Source organism: Dermacentor andersoni, chromosome 7, assembly GCF_023375885.2.
Source record: "Dermacentor andersoni chromosome 7, qqDerAnde1_hic_scaffold, whole genome shotgun sequence".
Taxonomy (NCBI): domain Eukaryota; kingdom Metazoa; phylum Arthropoda; class Arachnida; order Ixodida; family Ixodidae; genus Dermacentor; species Dermacentor andersoni.
The window spans coordinates 144,456,741-144,475,365 of record NC_092820.1 but is presented as its reverse complement, the minus strand read 5'-3'; the positions used below and the strand labels follow the sequence as shown (position 1 = coordinate 144,475,365).

The 18,625-nt window shown below is 47.9% G+C and overlaps 1 long non-coding RNA gene across 1 annotated transcript; it reads right to left on the bottom strand.

Moving 5' to 3' along the window:
- Positions 1 to 1,478: 1,478 nt before the first annotated feature.
- Positions 1,479 to 15,891, bottom strand: LOC129385335 (uncharacterized). Its single transcript, XR_008612905.1, has 3 exons — positions 14,624 to 15,891; positions 10,255 to 10,392; positions 1,479 to 1,616 (listed from the first exon to the last, which is right to left on the bottom strand). It is a non-coding gene; the product is annotated as an uncharacterized lncRNA (long non-coding RNA).
- Positions 15,892 to 18,625: the final 2,734 nt, after the last annotated feature.

Genomic DNA, 18,625 nt, shown 5'->3' with positions numbered 1-18,625 from the left:
GGCTCAATTCGCTTCCGACGCGCCTTTCATTTTTAAATTCTTGGCTCAAGTTATGTTGGACACCCTGTATATATACAGGGACACTATATATATATATATATATATATATATATATATATATATATTTAGCACGAACAGTAAAGCTGGTCAGCTTAAACTGCCAGTTGTGTATGACTTGCCCTATTTGACTCACGAAATTTCATTCGAATCGGTCATATGGTGGCCTATGTCGGGAGCACGCCTGCGTCCCGCATGCATGTCAACAGGGAAATCGCAACTGACCCATAAAAATTATGGGGCCTTACGTGCGAAAACTACTATCTAATCTTGAGGCACGCCGTTGTGGGGAACTCAGGAAATTCGTACCAGCTGAGGTTCTTTAACGTGCAACTAGATCTAAGTACACGGGTGTTTTTCGCATTTCGGCCCCAACGAAATGCGGTGGTCACGGCCATGATTCGATCCCGCGACCTCCTGCTTAGCAGCCCAACAATTGACCCATAGCTACGCTCTCAGAAAAACGGTAGTAAAATGTTAGTAACCGCGGCTGTCACTATTTCCGTCGGACATTTATTAATTTTTACTGCAAGAATACTAACACAAATAGTCTATGCAGGTGCATAGAGGCTAGGTTAGCGAAGACCTACCACCTCGTCTGGGTCGCTGTCTAATATGCCGAATAGTGACAGGTTAACGCAAAATATAGGTATTGTTTTTTACATTAGGCTTGATTAACAGTTACGTGGTATGTTGTCGCGCACATATATACAGACTGTTAGCTATAAAATTTAGGCCCTACATTCATAGGTGCTCCCCCCGGGTACTGCTATAAGTACTCCTAAAATCTTTCTTGAACTATGCATACATGTCGCGTAGTAAATGTGTTGTTGTTCTGTATGTGGACTGTTCTTGTTTATCCCTCGTTCATGACTTTCCGCGCAGAGTTGCCCAAAGTTGTATCTCCCTGGTAAGTTTGACCATTAGGTACCATGAAAAATGAATGCAACAATAGAATACACTTCTCGTTTTTCATTTGTTTGCCTTGATGTGTTTTTATAATGCCATTCACCTAATATGACCACCGAAATGGTGCTTATAAACTAAATAACTCCATCTATTTGGCTGGTAACTATAGTGCAGTTATGTTAGTAGCGGTTACTAAGTTTTGTACTTGGTAAGTGAGGAAGCACATTGGTAACGGTTACTACCTATTTTTCAGTAGTAAAGTTACCACCACTATATATCGTCATAACCTGCATATGTTACCGTGTAGTCAGTGTTGTAGCAAACATTTAGCCGAAGTTTAGTAACTACAACGACATTTTTTCTAAGAATATACTGTCTACTATTGACATTTTGTCACTTCCTTCGACATTTCAAGAAGTAAGCATACGAGTCACTGCTGTTTAGACAACCTGCTCGCAAGCGTAAGCGCACTTCACGCATTATTGCAGTGGCTGTCTGTCGCTTGCCTCTTTGCTCCAGCGCGGTCGTGTTACGCGTCATCGCAGGCGTCATCGCAGGCGTCATCGCAGGGGTCATCGTAGGCGTCATCGTAGGCGTCATCGTAGGCGTCACCGTAGGCGTCATCGTAGGCTCAGGCATCGGCGCGGGCTCTGTAATGAAGACGCGGCAACGCAATCGTCAGTACCACCGTGAAGCAGAAGATTTCTGAAAACATTGTAATTCATTGACATGCTACATGCCTGTAAGCGATGGGGCAGGAAGAGACATAATTTGCAGGCAACAAAGAAAGTACGAATACATGGGCGCCGATTTTCTTCCGCTCTGTTTTTAACGTTGAATTAAAAGTCAACCCTTTTACAGGCTATTTTGTTTAAAACGCAGCGGCGCGTCTAACCTTGCTCTCGGACAAATGTCCACACTAGTACATATCGTACATATCGCAAGTACATCGTGTTTGTTTCTTTTTTGCTGGCATCTAATGCGTTCGCACCATGCACTATTTTATATTACAAAGACATGGCCGTTCCAGGCAGCCTACACGAGCTGCGCAGGCAACAAGAGCGGGCGCGCGTAGACTCCTCGCAGTAAGCATTCAGAACGGCTGAAACGAGTTGGTGCAGCCAATCTCCACTCCTGCGTCCATGGTTGGCCTTACGTTAGAGACCTACGGCAAAGGAATTCCAGTTTGGTTCAAAGGGTTGTAAATGATCAGCACATGCTCTTGAAGCAATTTCGGTAAATCGGCATTGCTGGTCATTCGCATGGCATGGCAAGAACGTTATTCTGGTCCAGAGAAACTAGGGCACGAGGGCACAAGCCCCCAGGCTAAGTCGGTGGCTCCGCCCACGTAGGCACCGCTAGGCCAAAGGCTTTCTCGATGTCGTGAGCTCTCCGGACTGCCAGGAGTTGATCTTGGAGGACTTCGCTGGATATGCGCCGACTCCAGTCCTCCTCACTGTTGAGATCCGAAGCCCTTTAGTTGGGGCACAGCCAGAACGTATGACCAAGTAGACACGGAGTGTGTCCACAACTTTTAGATTCCGCGGGAAAATCCCGGTCATTTTCTTAAGCACAAAAGGTGTGGGATAAGATTTAGTTTGAATCATTCTTAATTTGACTGTCTGAGCTCGGCTGAGCTTTTGATAGGGGGGGGGGGGGGGGGACCTCCTGCTATCCCTGCAGTGTGAGGTGATCTCGTGAAAAGTAGTAAGTGGGTCTTTGTAGGAGCCGCAGTCATCCTGGCGTAGTTCTTGATCTGATGCGCGGCATGCGAGATCTCGCACAGCAGAGTGAGCTTGCTCGTTAGGATTGCAGCCATTGGGGCTGACCGAGTGGCCCTGATGAGCCGGAAACCATACTATGTGTGAGCTATCCAGTTGCTCGTAATTATGAGTATTAAGAATGTGTATAAGTAACTTGTGTGCTTCCATTGAGATGAAGCCGGCTGAGTAATTCCCAATAGGTGTACGGGAATTGGAGGAAATCGTGGAGCCTCTCCCCATTGTAATTGCAAGTGCCATGCTTGCTTCTTCAGCGGCATGAATGGAGCTCGTTCTTAGTGACGACGCGCTTATTAGTTTACCGCTCTCATCGACCACGGCAATAGTGTAGCGGTTGCCCGATCCATAACTAGTTGCATCGACAAAAAGAGCTGAGCTTTGTAGTTGGTGCAATTTACCCAGAATGCATTTGCCATGGCCTCCCTTCTACCCTTGTTGTGGACAGGATGAATATTTCTAGGCATGTTGTCTTTTTTTTTTATTACAGGCTTCAGCACAACACTTATACGACGGCGCGCGCAGCTTGGAGGGAGCGCGTTTGACTAGCAAATCTCCGAGATTTTCACAGTGAGCGGCGGGCAGCCGCGGCTGCTGCTAGAGCCGATGACGTAGATGCGCTAAGACATGGACGATAGGCAAAGAAGAGACACACGTAGCGCAACTATCGACTTGTTTGTTCAAAAGTCCAGTCGTCACTTGTATACGCTTAAACACGTGACACTTGACATGCTTACTGCACTCATTACGCGTCCAAAAACTTGAAGTTTCCTTTCTGCCAACGTCAGGGACGCTATGACCTGAGACGAATTTGGCTGTCTTCTACGAAGGTACTGCGTCGTTAGGATCCGCCCTTCTGATAATGCGTTAAGTACGCGGTCAAGCACGCTGCGTTAAGCGTGTAATTTATTACGAGATTTTAAAAATGTGCGCCGCCAATGATCGAAGCGGCGCTTCTTTTTTCATCCGCTCCCTCCCTAAAGACGTTGTTAGGCCAATTGACGTCAGTTGGACGAGCTATCCGATTGGCTACTAGGGCCACGTCAGGGATGATTTTTTTTTCGTAATAGTTGGAATGTTGGTTAATTTGTTTCTATAAAAAAAGAAACAAAGAGGAAACACAACGACAATTTATCATTACATTCAAGTATTTCCGGCACACAGAAAGTGTCGTCTGGTTGTATTCTCTGTTCTCCGTGTTGCCCAGAGCTGCGCGGTCAGTGTTGGTCTCGACCTTTCATTTCACGAGCACTTGTTACGTTGTGTGCTGCAAATCTAGCGATCGCGGACATGTAAAGCTTTAACATCGTGTCCCCCCCCCCCCCCCCCCCCCTGCAAGGCAGCATTCGAATGGAGTGGCTGGAGCACACTGCGCTGTCGTATTCCATCAGCGCCAGGATTTACGTGTTTGCGGCCTTCACGCTAGAGGATTACGACTACAATAGAGTTTTAGCGTGTCCGGTATTCGGGTCAACGCGTGCGCAACCGGACTGGGCGTTTTACCGGATGAGCGGAGGCCCGCACGTGAATGACCTGCATGGTGGGGCCACCTGGTGAAACAAAGCTCAACCAGACAATACTGTAGTAGCCAAGCCTATTCTACTTTGGTGCTGGTGTAACTTTTTGGCAGGAGCATAGTCGCGAACACGTTGTCTTTTTTCAATGCTTAAAAAGCTTTTACACTTGGTTGTAGCAATAGTAGCTCTGTGTCAGGCTGGTTAAGCTCTGTGCCACCAGGTGGCTGCAGCATGCAGGGTGATCAGGTCGCTTGCGTTTACACTTCATCATCATCACAGCGGTATTAGTATGGATGAGCTTTAGTTTACGCCTCCACCCATCCGTCAAAACGCCCAGCTCGCCTGCGGTTACTGATATAGGGAGCTATAGCTCAGCGAGCCAGCGTAAACGCCAGTGCGCAGGCGCGGTACAACATGCGCAGTGGCGCCTACGCTGGCCCGCTGGCTCGCTGAGCTATAGCTCTCTAATGCCGGACACACTCGGCGCTGCGACAGAATGCTCGCAACGCACGCTGTTTGCTGCTTAGAGAGCTCTCGCGGGTGATGGACGGCCCCGAGGCTAGCGGAGAGCGTCGACATGTTTGCACAGCGCACAAGACGAGGACTGAAGGAAGAACACAACACAGGCGCTGACTTCAAGTGATCTTTGTTTGCGAAATCGCTAGAATTATATACATCAGCAAAAACACCGAGAATAGCTTACACGTAAAATGATAGAGGCAGACAAGATACACCAGCTCGATGACCTTTGCAAGAGTGGCTTTTCTCATTCCTTTTGCTCATGTATATAGTTCTGGCGATTTCGCAAACAAAGATCACTTGAAGTCAGCGCCAATAAAGAAAGATCCCAATAAAGAAAGCCGTCAGGCAGGGAGATACGATCTCTCCAATGCTATTCAAAGCGTGTATACAGGTGGTATTCAGAGACCTGGATTGCGATGAATTGGGGATAAGAGTTAATGAAGAATACCTTAGTAAATTGCGATTCGCTGATGATATTGCCTTCTTTAGTAACTCAGGGGACCAATTGCAATGTACGCTCATTGACATGGAGAGGCAAAGAAGAAGAGTGGGTCTAAAAATTAATCTGCAGAAAACTAAACTAATGTTTAGCAGTCTCGGAAGAGAACAGCAATTTACAATAGGTAGCGAGGCACTGGAAGTTGTAGGGGAATACATCTACTTAGGGCAGGTAGAGACCGTGGATCCGGATCATGAGACGGAAATAATCAGAAGAAAAAGAATGGACTGGGGTGCATTTGGCAGGCGTTCTCAGATCATGAACAGCAGGTTGCCATTATCCCTAAACAGAAAAGTGTATAATAGCTGTGTCTTACCACTACTCACCTACGGGGCAGAAAGCTGGAGGCTTACGAAAAGGGTTCTACTTAAATTGAGGACGACACAGCGAGCTATGGAAAGAAGAATGATGGGTGTAACGTTAATGGATAAGAAAAGAGCAGATTGGGTGAGGGAACAAACGTGAGTTAATGGCAGCTTAGTTGAAATCAAGAAAACGAACTGGGCATGGGCAGGACATGTAATGAGGAGGGAAGATAACCGATGGTCACTAAGGTTTACGAACTGGATTCCAAGAGGAGGGAAGCGTAGCAGGGGGCGGCTGAAAGTTAGTTGGCCGGATGAGATTAAGAAGTTTGCAGGGACGGCATGGCCACAATTCGTACATGACCGGGGTAGTTTGGAGAAGTATGGGAGAGGCCTTTGCCCTGCAGTGGGCGTAACTAGGCTGATGATGATGATGATAGTTCTGGCGATTACGCAAACAAGGATCAGTTGAAGTCGTCGCCTGTGTTGTGTTCTTCCTTCCATCCTCGTCTTTTGCCCTCTGCAAACATGTCGATATTGAATCACCAACTCGTCCAAGCTTCCACCTTATCTACCGAGGAGGTTGGAGAGGCTTTGTGCGCTGGCTCCAAAACAACCGGAAAGAGACGACATGACGTCACATCATGACGGAAAGCGAGTGAAGGAGGAGCTTTGCCCGGATCACTCGGCAAACGAGTTAAGGAGAAAAAGCATGGCTAGGGAGGAGGATAACTTGCAATCGTCCGTAGCTCTCTTAATATAGGTCGCTTCACTTAAATTTTGGCGCGAATGTTTTACTGTACCTTACGCCTACGAGCATACAATATTTGTGCAAACAGTTTCAAAGACCCTTAAAACGTTCTGAATGCTTTAATTTTTAAATATTTTTGTTTCTTTTACGTTCAGTCAGAATTTACAGAGCTGCATTATTACTGTCTCTGCATGCATTATGAAGTCAGATGCGTCGGGGTCAGCACAGAAGTAAAGCAGCATGGTTGAGTGACAACGCTTAGTAGACAGTCACAGGAACGCCAACAAACCTAGCATTACTATATTATTAGATTGTAAGCATACGTGCAGTGATCATCATTATCAATCACCAAATCAAGTGAGACCATCTTCCTTGACAAAATGCGGGATCCGAGCGTGTTCGTGCATGTGTACGTTTGTGTGTACGTGCATATATGTGTGAGCATGTGTGTATGTTTGTCAACGTGTTTCTGTGCGCTTGCGTAAGTGTGAGTATGTAGGTATTTATAATGTCGGTAGAGTTTACTTTTACATGCAACATACCTCTTCCAAGATTGACGCTGGAGCTGCCGAGAAAAATGAGTTCTCCGTTCAAGTGTATTTAGATAGGCGCTTATGCCTAAATCTTCCCTTTAAATGGCTACTTTTATGTTTCAAGCTTTCTTGCGAATATATCACGAAACCGAACACAATTCTTTTTACGAAATGCCGAGTCTATTTTCCCAGGCAAGTGCGAACGACTTCAGCGGAATCACGAAGGCTTTCGTAAACGCTCAAAGGAGGCCCGACTGAGATGAGAACCAATATGGCGCCGGCAAAGATTGTGTCCCCATCCTGAAAACCTGGCTCGGTATCGAGGGGCCCTACGTGCAAGTAAAACCCCTTAAACTTCGTAAAGTAGCCACACTCTCCTCCTCCGCCTTCACTCCTCCTCGTTTCTCCTCTCTTTCGAACTTCCTCCTCGACCGTGGCGGCACCGTTGCTAGCGCGTTGTGCTCGCGCTAGCAACGGCGCCAACATGCGATCCTCGCCACTCCGTAGACGCTTCTCAAGCAAAAATGGCGCTGATAAACGGTGCGAGGGCCCACGTGATGCTATTAGGCCAATACCGACGCGGCGCCGGCCTCGGTCAGAGTGCGAGAGGAGGAGGCGGCATTCTTCAAAGCGTGGCAGTACTTTACGAAGTTTAAGGGGTTTTACGTGCAAGTAGATGGTGACGCCATCGTGCGGGGCGGCGCGACGACATCCCTCGTGAATGTTGTTGCCCACACAGCGAAGCAGAGAGCGTGCTTAATTCGCATATTCGAAATACATACCAAGTTGTTGGATGCTCGAACAATTCTTTCAACTGTCCACTGGGAACAATTTTTTTATCTTTGGTTTCAGAACACGAGCGTACCCCTGTGACCAGCGAGAGCAGTGGACAAGAAGTCTGTGCCGCACACAGTGAGTGTTTGTAGGCATCGAATCGCCTGCAAACGCGCGTCCCCAAGTCATGCTTACAACTTGCATTAGAATCCTGATAGAACTGAATGGAAGCGAACAGCGTGCCAGAAAATTCTGTAGCGTGCCCTTCATTGGCAATGAGACGTCATTGAATTCTGCATCTCCGTCACATGTGCCGTCAAATTTCCCTCAATCCTAGTGCAAGGTGAATGCTGCCGTCCCGGAAAAAGAAGTCGCACAATCAACGCGCGCGCCTTCCAAGTGCACAGTGCACCTGAAAAGAAATTTCTATCACGCTTCAAGAAGATGAGATTATCACTGTGACATCGCCTGGTGCACTTTTCGAGAAAGGAAAAAAAATTCGCAGAAGGGTATTCGGGGCAACGCAGACAATGTACTGACCCTGCAAAAGTTACTTATGCTTGTCATGTCATGCACACATTACATACGTGTCATTAATGTTCCTGCCATGACATGTCATGCGTGCGATGTGATACATGAATGTCATTCGTGTCCTGCATGTCATCTCGTGCACTCTAAGAAAAATTCCGGGGAAAACTGGAGTAACTGGGCCATTAGTCCTAAAAAGGGCGCTTTCGTCCCTCAAAGGATTAAATGCATGAATGTGCGTGCCGTGTGCAAATTTCGGAAGTGTTTAGTCCCTGGTCTGAAAGAGAGCAACGGGAAGGCGAACGACATTTACTCCCACTGCACGTCCATGTTTCCCTCCACGTCATCGAGTGAAGCGACGTGGAAGGCAAACCTAAATAATTTGAAGTATATATACCTTGTATATTGAACTACATACACTGGCAGCACTATATACAGGCCTATTCGAGACAAAATTCCGCGAAATTATTAGGCGGAATATATATGACGAGCCATGCGCTGAATTAAATGAACGATATCCATTATGCGCGCAAGTAATTACTCGTCTTGCAGAATTCTTTGTCCGTGGTGCCTAAGACAACGCTTGAGTACCATCATGTACAGCCAAGCTTGCAAACACAAACAAACCCACTCACCCTGTAAGTTGCTTCTCAGGAAAAAAGAAAAAAAAAAACTCTGAATGCATTTGTACGCACAACGCATGCTTTGCTCTATCTGGTGCTCCATTCTGGGGATGTCAGTGACGTGTGCTGACACACACACTTCGTCGGTAAACAGACATGCGGTAACGGCGTGCCGCCGTACAGAGGATGGTATCGGGACCCATTTGTGCAGCAGCCGTAGAGCAACGTGGCCCATCAGTTTTCGAGCCACTATGGCAACGCCGGCGCTGATCGATGGCGCCGATATCGTGGCCAAGCCTTCTCCGGTTCACTTCAAAGCCAAAGCTGACGGCTCCTCTACGCTCACAATCAAGCGGCAATATTTTGCTGCCGTTATTGTCGCTCCTCGACGTAATTATACACAAAGAAGAAAATACGCTGTAGCGGCGCCGTCGGCTGCGATGCGAGAACAAACGTGAGGCGGCGTCCGTGAAGTTGTCTTCTCTGCAGCGCGGCGGAACATTTGCCGTCGTTTTAGTCCACGTGACTGCGCTCAGCGACTAGCAGCGCGAGCGCACAAAGGAAAAGATAGGCACAACTCTGCTTTCTCTGGGAACAAATACAGGGACACTAGGACTCAGGGGAGTGGCGCTCCACCTGGTGCAGATCCAATGAAAAACAAGAGGGGGCAGCGGCACATCTGGCGCTCGGTCATCAGTAGATGCACTTTGCTCCCTAGGAAGTCCGGACTAATGTCGTGCGTTCAGACAGTCGCGTCAGCGGCTGTGTTAGTGTTTCGTGTATAGGTAACGCGCCTTCTATGAGTGGTGCGAGTGGTCCTGTACAAGAGCGTCGAAGGAAGAATGTCCAGGCTGTGCGACGATGATTCCAGCAGGTCTTACGATTCCGCTCAAAAGGGGCAAAACAGTATATATTCTATGCTTTACTGTCGCACGTATCTCACCGACTGCCCTCAAATTTCTGCACTGCAACGGCTTCTCCAAGTACAAGCCGACGTGCTCAGCCACAATTCGAATTCCCTTAAGCGACATTGAACAACAGCTGACTTGTAGGAAGAAAAAAATATTTATGCATTTTTTCTGCCCTGTGGATTTATACGACAAATTGTCTCACCCACTGTAGACTCTGACATCAGCAAACGCAGTAGTAATTCGCGTTTCACTTTGATTGAAGGCATTTTGAACTCCAACACGCGCACTTATTTCTCAAGAGCTCTCGTTTTCACGCCGTCAAATGGCATTAAATTACGGGCGCGTTGAAGCAGATACGAAAATAGCGCTATTAAATAAATTGAGACATTAAAGCCCGGGGCGCGAATGCCGGCCAAGACGAGCGTGCTCATTCCGCGAGGTGCTCGTCCAGCACAGCTTCACCACCTACGTGATTGCAGGCGCCTTTCGAGGCATTTGTGGCGGATCACGGATTCCACGTGCACTTGAAAACGATGTGTGGACTTACTGGTTGTCGGCTCAGTAGTTGGCTTAGTAGTCCGTGGTGGCGAGGGTGGAGAACTCGACGAAAAGGAAGAGGACGGAGAATCGCTGCTGCCGCCGTCGCCGCCGCCACTACCAGAGTCGCCACCTTCATCGGTTGCGTCTGCAAGGTGACGACATGGAAACTGGAATAAGCTGTTCGGCGCCATAACCATCCCTACTGAAAACCCCCCCGATGTTAAATAACATCATCTGACATGCAGGAAAAACGGGTTTTTACATGGTATCCCTACGTTTCATCCCGGAGTATTGCATATTGTAGCTATGGGGCACACGGTTTATTTTTCTTCTTTCAAGCGAAACTTGTATTGGCTCACAAGTGGCGTTGTCTTGGTCATGCAGAAATCCAGTTGCCCCCAGAGCAGCGCAGCTGCGCACAAGGGCGGTTTGATCAGTTGACAGCTGCGCCGGCACCTGAGCGTGAGTCATTAGCAAGGATTCCAGCTGCATAGGCGCGCGCTCACGCTACGCGCCCAACCAATCAGAGCCGTTTCGCTGCGCCGGGGAGGGAAACTGCATGAAAGGGATTCGCGCGTGCCGCGCCGGCTTTGTTTCCGTTCAGTTCAGTCTCGGCAAACAGATGGGACGCCCACACGTTGTGGGTTCCCCCGAGGAACGGGCAGCGTTCGACGAGCGATGGCCAGCACTCGTGCGTCAAAGGGCTCGACGTCGGCGCGCCAATCCAGCCTTTAGAGATGCCCCAGGCCAGGCAATCCGACAGCAACGAGAACATCATCCCGAGCTGAGGGAGCGCGAGGGCGAAGCAATCCGACACCGTTACCTGTAGGTTACTTAACCATGACGAAGGTCAGGTGCACGCAGGACAAGCTTCGCTTACCCCAATTTTCCTGTAAGGAAAGGGTTGGCCATATTTTTCAGTAGGGATGTTTTTTGATTACTTGTGACAGACAGACAAAGAGGCAGAGGGCGCTTTTTATGGTATGACTGTGAGAGTGTTCACGTGGCGTTTGTCATGATTCAGGGGATATCTTCTAGTCGAAAAGAACTAACACTCAAATATTATCTTGATGAAAACATCCCAGTTTGATTTTTCTCATATTCGTCTGCAACATCTTAAAAGGCCAAGTGCAACGGAATTTCACTAGGGCTAAATTGCGTATAAACTCTTACAATATGCTATCAATGTAACCTCTACAAAAGCCCTGGGCTGGTAATATATTAATTTTCTTATGAGCAGCCTTTAACCAGCGCCCATGCAGACGACGCGGGCATCTGGCGATGAGAGGCAGTGATGCGGATATGCCGAAAAGTTTCGAAACCGTACACGACTGCTCATCTCTCAGTTGCGCCTGGGCGTAACATTTGCAAGTTAACCGGGGTGTCTCTTTCGGCGTGCTTTCTCGAGATCTGAGGTGTTGTAAGTGGCCGCCGGGTGCTCGCACACGTACCTGAACACGAGCGATGATGGCTGCGAAGAGGGGGAGGGGGGTAGAGATTCTGTAAGAGTCCACCTAGTGGACATGTCAATTTCGCCTGCTGCTGAGGTGCTGATTGGCTGGGCTGAGGTACACGTCAGAAGGAGGCAGGCACTTTAGCCAATCAGCACTTCAGCAGCAGACGAAATGGACATGTCTACTAGGTGGACTCTTACAGAATACCCCCTAGCACGAAACGCTGCGTAAACGAAGGCCCAACACATCTTTCCCGTGTCAGCATTCAGAGCCCAAGCGTGCACCAAGTGGCACGTGGACCAGCCAGCGCACAGAGCACGTATACTGCACTTGAAGATGCACAGGGTATACATTTCACGAGCACAGTCTTTCAGGGCACCCACGCAAGATCTGCTTGCCACACGCTTTCTCGGGATGACTATGGCAGTACTACAAGCCGCGGTGGTGCCCTAAAAGCAAAGTGCGTTCATGGGCGACATTTTCGAGCGATCATTTCCGGTGGGGCATAAAGAAATTTCTAGCGTCTCTACATCGGACGCGTCGTAGACGACCGACAGCCTTTCTGACACACAGCACCACAAGCGCTGTAAGCAGGAAACGCATGCCGCATTTGTCACAAACAAGAATGTGACCAGGCGGCCGCGGGTGCGTAGATGCAGTGGCAAGCCATGCAGCATTGCGATACCACTACAGCGAAATGGCCGAAATAACGCGAGAAACTTGCCGAAAGAATGTCCTGCCTGTCCGGCCATGAGTTTATGCGCGCTTTGCACGATTGCCGCGGCCGGGCTAGGAGGCCCAAACCTTAACTGCTTGGCATGCTTTTACTGTAGTTGACGGTAGTAGTCCTGATCGGTCACGAGTCCGTTGTTTACAGCGTGCCAGGCAGCGCGGCCGGTGAAGTCGGATACGTCATGCCGGGGACACGACAAGATCACTAAAATTCCACCGTGCGCGAGTTACAGATGACCCACAACAGTGCGGCTATCAGTTGTGACCGCAGTGCAAGCTCGCAATAAAGGCCGATCCACATGACGGACCAAGTCCGCGGGCCGCTCGGTCACGTGATGCGACGTCACGTCCCGGCGCAGTCCGGTCAGGCGCAGAGCACATCCACATGGCGGACCGCCATAGCAGACGGCAGAGCAGAGCAACCAGCTACACTCTCGGCCAGAGTGTTATCATTGTTATCATTCCGGCTCGAGTCCCACAAAGCCGGGAACTGTCAACGAGGTATACAAAATGAAAAAAAACCTCCTCGTCACTCCAAGTGGACACGGTGTTTAAAAAATATATCTGCTGCACGCACGTGTAGGCGGAACGGCGGACATGAAACGACTGGCTTGACTGGCTTTTGCTGAGCGGAAAACTAGATTGGATTTGGCTGAAGACACTCTGTTGCCGGACAACATTCGTTGGCTACGCCAAAACCGCTGCGGTTTGCATGCGGTCCGTCGCAAAAACGGAAGCGGGAAAAGCCTCAGCGATTTGTTGGACCGCGAGGGCCGCGGTCTTGCGCGGGCCAACGGCGGTACGCACGAACTGGCGACGTCCTATCGCGTGATGCGCGGACCGCGGTCCAAAAGAGCAATTTGGTCCGTCGTGTGCATCGGCCTTAAGCGATCGCTTTGTTGTTTGTCGAAGGCGCAAACTCCTCCAACAAGTTTGCCTCAGTGAATTCCTAACTGTATATATGCCAACATGCTGCATGGTCAGCCAAGCTAGCTCGTCATGCACTCTGCTCCAGCAGTTCCGATGCGAATTATATAGGACATGTTATATTGCCACGCCAGACTGTATAGTGTCCAAATTTCGTCGACGCAGCGTAACTGTGCCGGGCGCGAATCATGTCGCTACGGCGGAGCATATACTGGCGCCTTTTACAGCTTGGTCATTCCAATGCGCTCTTCTCGGAGCGGTGACAGAACGCATCGAGGCCTCTGCTCGTCAAACGCAGACGATCGCATACACAAAACCGGCTTGACTCAGAGAACTTCGCATGAAACGAACCTCACGGGCGTGCAACGGCGTGGGCAGAGCGCACGAAGCAGCTTGCAGAGTGTATACTAATTCTTCGGCTAGCAGACGTGCGGGACCTGTTCCCTGATATACACTGCAACGGTGTGCAAGCAAGCTAGAAGCAGGCGACCACGGCGCCGGTTCTCTACAGTATAAGGTACGTCACTTCCGTCGAGTTATGGTGGCGATTTTCTTTTGTACAGTTTGGGCATGAAAAACATCGACCTTTGCGAGCCTTTTCCGAGGAACCTATTCGCATTTGATGCGTACGATTTTCTACAGAGACTACTGAATGTCTAAATTATTTAAAACGGCTTTTTACGCGGTACAGACTTTAGTTGCAGTTGGTCTGTAATGGGCACCTTTAATTTAAGACAGGAATTAGTGATTAGTTAGTTATAACTATATAACTGAATGAAACACACTCGGCTTTGTTGGCATAAAATGGTCCATTTTCTTCTTTATGCTGGTGCATAATAGTTGGAATGCCACGAATTACGTCCTATTGGAAGCTTTTTGCAACCGGTTATTCGCGCGACAAGTCGAACCGCGAGAAGTACAGTTTTCACGTACTGGTATTTCCAGTGTAGAGCAGCAGGTCGAACACACGGCGCGATCGCAAGCTGTCAATGGAAGGGCGCCACGACGTGCGGGAAGTCTACAATATTGCTGCTATGATACTTGAAGCCTCCTTAAGCCTTTCAAGACCGGTTCTAAATTAGTTGGATGCTTTTGCTGGTAGGAGTAGGCGTAGCGTTTGAACTGCTTTTTTTTTTTTTGGTAGGAGACAAATGGTACGACACGAGGCGCGACACAGCGTACGACGACCACGACGGGCATGACGGAACATGCATAGCACTATTCAAACTTGATTATCGAGCGCCATTGTTCAGATATGCTCACCGTGGGGTGACGACCCAGACGTGGCGAGAATGATACCGCCGATTACAGCCGACAGCAGTAGACACAGGCCGATGACCGCGTAGATTTTCTTGTCGCTGGAGCCCCTGCGAGGCGTTTATTGTCATGACGATCAGCAGTGGGACGCTGTATACCCAACAACCACCCCAAAGTTTTAGCATAGCGGAGGCGTACGGCTGTGACTGTGCATTCGGTAAAGACTGCTTACGCGTGGGAATGAGAAAGCATTACACTGTTTGTATAGACTTCGGCTCGTCATCAACACGCTGATATTATACAGTCATCACGTGGCGCCACCTCCTCCCCATTAACTGGCGTTGTCACGTGACCAATGACGCACGCACTAAGCCACACGTGTCGTCAGCCAGATGGCTGCGACGTTACGTGTGCAATGACGCACGCTCGATAGGCATATCGGAATCAGCTGACCGGAATCAGCCAACCGGAATCAGCTCCCCCGATTCCGGTCAGCCGGAATCGGGGAAGCTGCAGGTGGCGTCAAAGAAGTGTGCTCGGTCACCCCGCACCCGGAGGCCCGGGTTCGATTCCCACCCGCACCGAAAGGTAACAAGTTTTCTTTTAAAGGCCATTAATTTACCTTGTCTAAAGGAAGCTTGCTGAGAAATTTGACATCGACACGAGGATTTTTTGACGCGATTTACACTGCGCCGTCGGCCATTTTTTTTTTTTTTTTTTTGGTACAGGTCACGGATTGTCGCGGCGCCCTAAACGGGGCCCGTGCCGGCAGCGCCGTCACGTGACAGGAACGCGTTTTTGGGGCCCGCCTCCAGCGGCCAGTCTTCACAACACCCCAATCTAGCCACCCCAGCTGCGCGCTGCACCCACAGCGTAGAAGAATGGCGGCGCCTTTGGGGTTACCGATTTCAATGCATGAGCGTTATGCGGAGATGTGCGTTTAAAGTTTGATATATTAACTCGATGGTCTGTGTGTGTGTGTGCGCCTGTGTTTTATTAGGCGCTTCACAAACAAAATGCTTCCTGGCAGCACAATCCAACATCAATTCTACATCACCAGTGGGCCATTCGACTATTCATCCCTGACAGACCCCAACTGGTCGACACTGTGCTGCCAGTCAATGAGAGCACAGTCCGGGACCGCAAGGGATGGATAGTCCCTGAAAGCATTCCTGCAACCACGTCTTAGTGATTTTGTAGGTCGCAATCCTGGAGCCTGGTTTCTTCCACGTTTTCGAACTCAATACAAAACGCGTTGTCTGAAACATAATCTGGCAGTTACACTTAATAAATTTCAAGACAGTGGGTATGCCCCCCCTCGCCCCAAAAGAAAAATATGAATCTATTTCGCTCTGCTTATATTTTTCAATTATGATTATGTAAAATGGGTGTGCTATTGCTGTATGCCCCCCTTTGATGCACTTCTTCGTAACAACCGATTTCTTTCTGCCAGCATTTAGACGCGACATTTTTATGCTGCTTGAGTATTCTACATTTGTAGGTTCTCTTCGGGTGGAATCTTCGGGTGTTCTCTTCGGGTGTAACCAGAGTATTTTGCCAGTTACCGTTAGACATTGTTTCTTTTTCTTTTAAACTACTGAATCAAAGTGACGCATTTGCCACTCTTTATTTGGATACTTTGTACGTCACTGCGTTAAGTTTCGTGGAAAAGGTATTGTGCTCATTTCTTTATGATCGTGGGAGGCCTAGGCCCAGCCGACTGAACTGCTGTTGCTCATTAAAGATCCCGCCAAAGCGTTGATCAAGATCGGTGTGCAGAAATTACTAACTTTGAATCTTGGGTAAAGAGTGCATGCAGTGTTAATGCAATACTTACTCCTGGCCTCCTGCTGCAAAAAAAAAAAAAAATAACAATTTCGGAAACCTGAGTTCTCTGAGAACCACAATACGGGAAAGACAGCTCGCCGGAAATAGAACACTGGCTGCGCAGAAAGACTAGATTCGTCAAGAGATTCTTGGTTCGTCCGTGCTCATTTCTAAGACCCCCCCCCCCCCCCCGCCCCCCCTATTGGATTGTCAGTCCCACGTTTTCTCTGGCGGTGCAGTCCAGAGTGCTGCCCTGAATTCTTTGCCGTCGATGAAGCCATCGCTCGTGATATAGCCAAATAAATAAACTTTCAGGAATAAAGTTTACAGTTCCAACTTTAATGTACAAACCTAAAGCATAAAGCTTGGCCACAAGACGTTCCCGCATTTTCAATGCGTTAAGAATTAATGAAACGTCTAAAAATCTAATTTGATGCGTCCGAGCGCTGATACACGAGCGAGGGCATCATACACGCTGGCGTAGGCTGCCAGAAGCAGCGCCAACTTAATGCAATATGCAAAGTGAGTGTCGTCTCAAAATGTGCCGATTTCACTGTAACGAATGGGCCTAATATAGAATATTTTACAAAATTGATGCCCCTTGGAGTAACCTTTACCACTACCATATCTTGAGCAATTATACGAGTAAACTATGCGATATCCTCTCAAGAATTGTCTGCCATCATAAATCTCAATAGTTATATTCTATCTACCAAAACCAAGGTGAGTGACCATTATGCCTTTATTTACTCTAATTTAAGTTACTGTTCTTTACTCTGGGTGACAAATACAGCATCTAACACCCAGAAACTTTTCCTAATTCAAAAGAAAACGATTCGCCCAGTTATAAATGTGGCTGTGTTATCCCATTTCGTCCCAAACGCTTAAATAATGAAATTGTACCTGTACGCGATTTGTTTGAGAACATATTCGCGTGCTTTTAAAGAAGCGTAATAATACAAAATTAGTTTTTTTTTTCACACAAGACGTCTTATTCAGTGCAACAAAAAAGAACATATATATTGCCTATATGTCAATAATTTCCTATATCAGCAATAAACACGAATTACTTTTTTCTGCTTAGGAGGAATTGTCGGAATTGTCGGTTGGGACATTATCGACTGAACGGCAGCGCACGTAATGAGATATAGAAGGACGTTAGGAGAATAAACTTTATTGAAAACTGGTTGAAAGCATTGATGAAAACATTGGTTGAAACATTTATTGAAAACATTAAAACTCGCAGACCCGCGGTGGCTTATGCGCCCGTGGGTCTGTGAGCTTTAGTGTTCGTCTATGTTTCATTAAATGCACTGCCGTTCTATCAAGAGTGCCTTCTCGACTGCGCAGATTAACTGTTGAGTAGACTATGCTACCATAGCCTGTTAGTATTCTTCTGTTTCACTAACGTACGTGTTGCGTATATTGTTGTGTATGTTCATATTGTACATACGCGGCATCTGGTGACTTCTTTAAGATCACGAATATTATAAACCTGGGCAATCAATTACACTACAGCTTCTTGCGGCATATCTTGCCACCTGAGTGCACTCAAAACTGTGTGTTGATTGCGATTCTGGTGTTTACGTAGAAACATGTAAGCTGTGTCATGCTATTATGCCTATATGTTAAACTATTTAGCGTCTGTTATGCTAATCCAATTTGTTTGTTATACTTATAGTATACGCGCAAGCTTTTACATTGCTAATACTCATCTGAAGCTTGCGTAACAGTGTGACAAAGTTTTTAATCTACTCTAACCAATCGTTTAGATGCTGCCAACAATGTTTTGTCCTTGTTTTTCTTCTCAGGGTTGCTGAGGTTTGTCAAAAAGTCGTTATAACTGATTTTCCTCTCGCCAACCTCAGTTTCTTATAAAAGAAAACAAATAAACAATTACTGATTGATTAATTGATTGATCTGATTTATTGTTTGATTCATTCATTGATTGGTTGATTTATTGATTGAATCTGTGGCGTCATCTGTCATCACGCGGCGTGTTGGGCCGTGCATTTTTCTTTTTTCGACGTAGTGGTGACAGATGACGCCACCGTTCCGTCGGGGCAAGATCGCGACCCTCCGGTGTGTGACCACGGGCTGTGTGTTCATCGCTCAATATCTCGCAAGAAGAACTTCGAGATAACGCTTAAGCGTACGCTTAGCGAAAGTCTTACACCATTC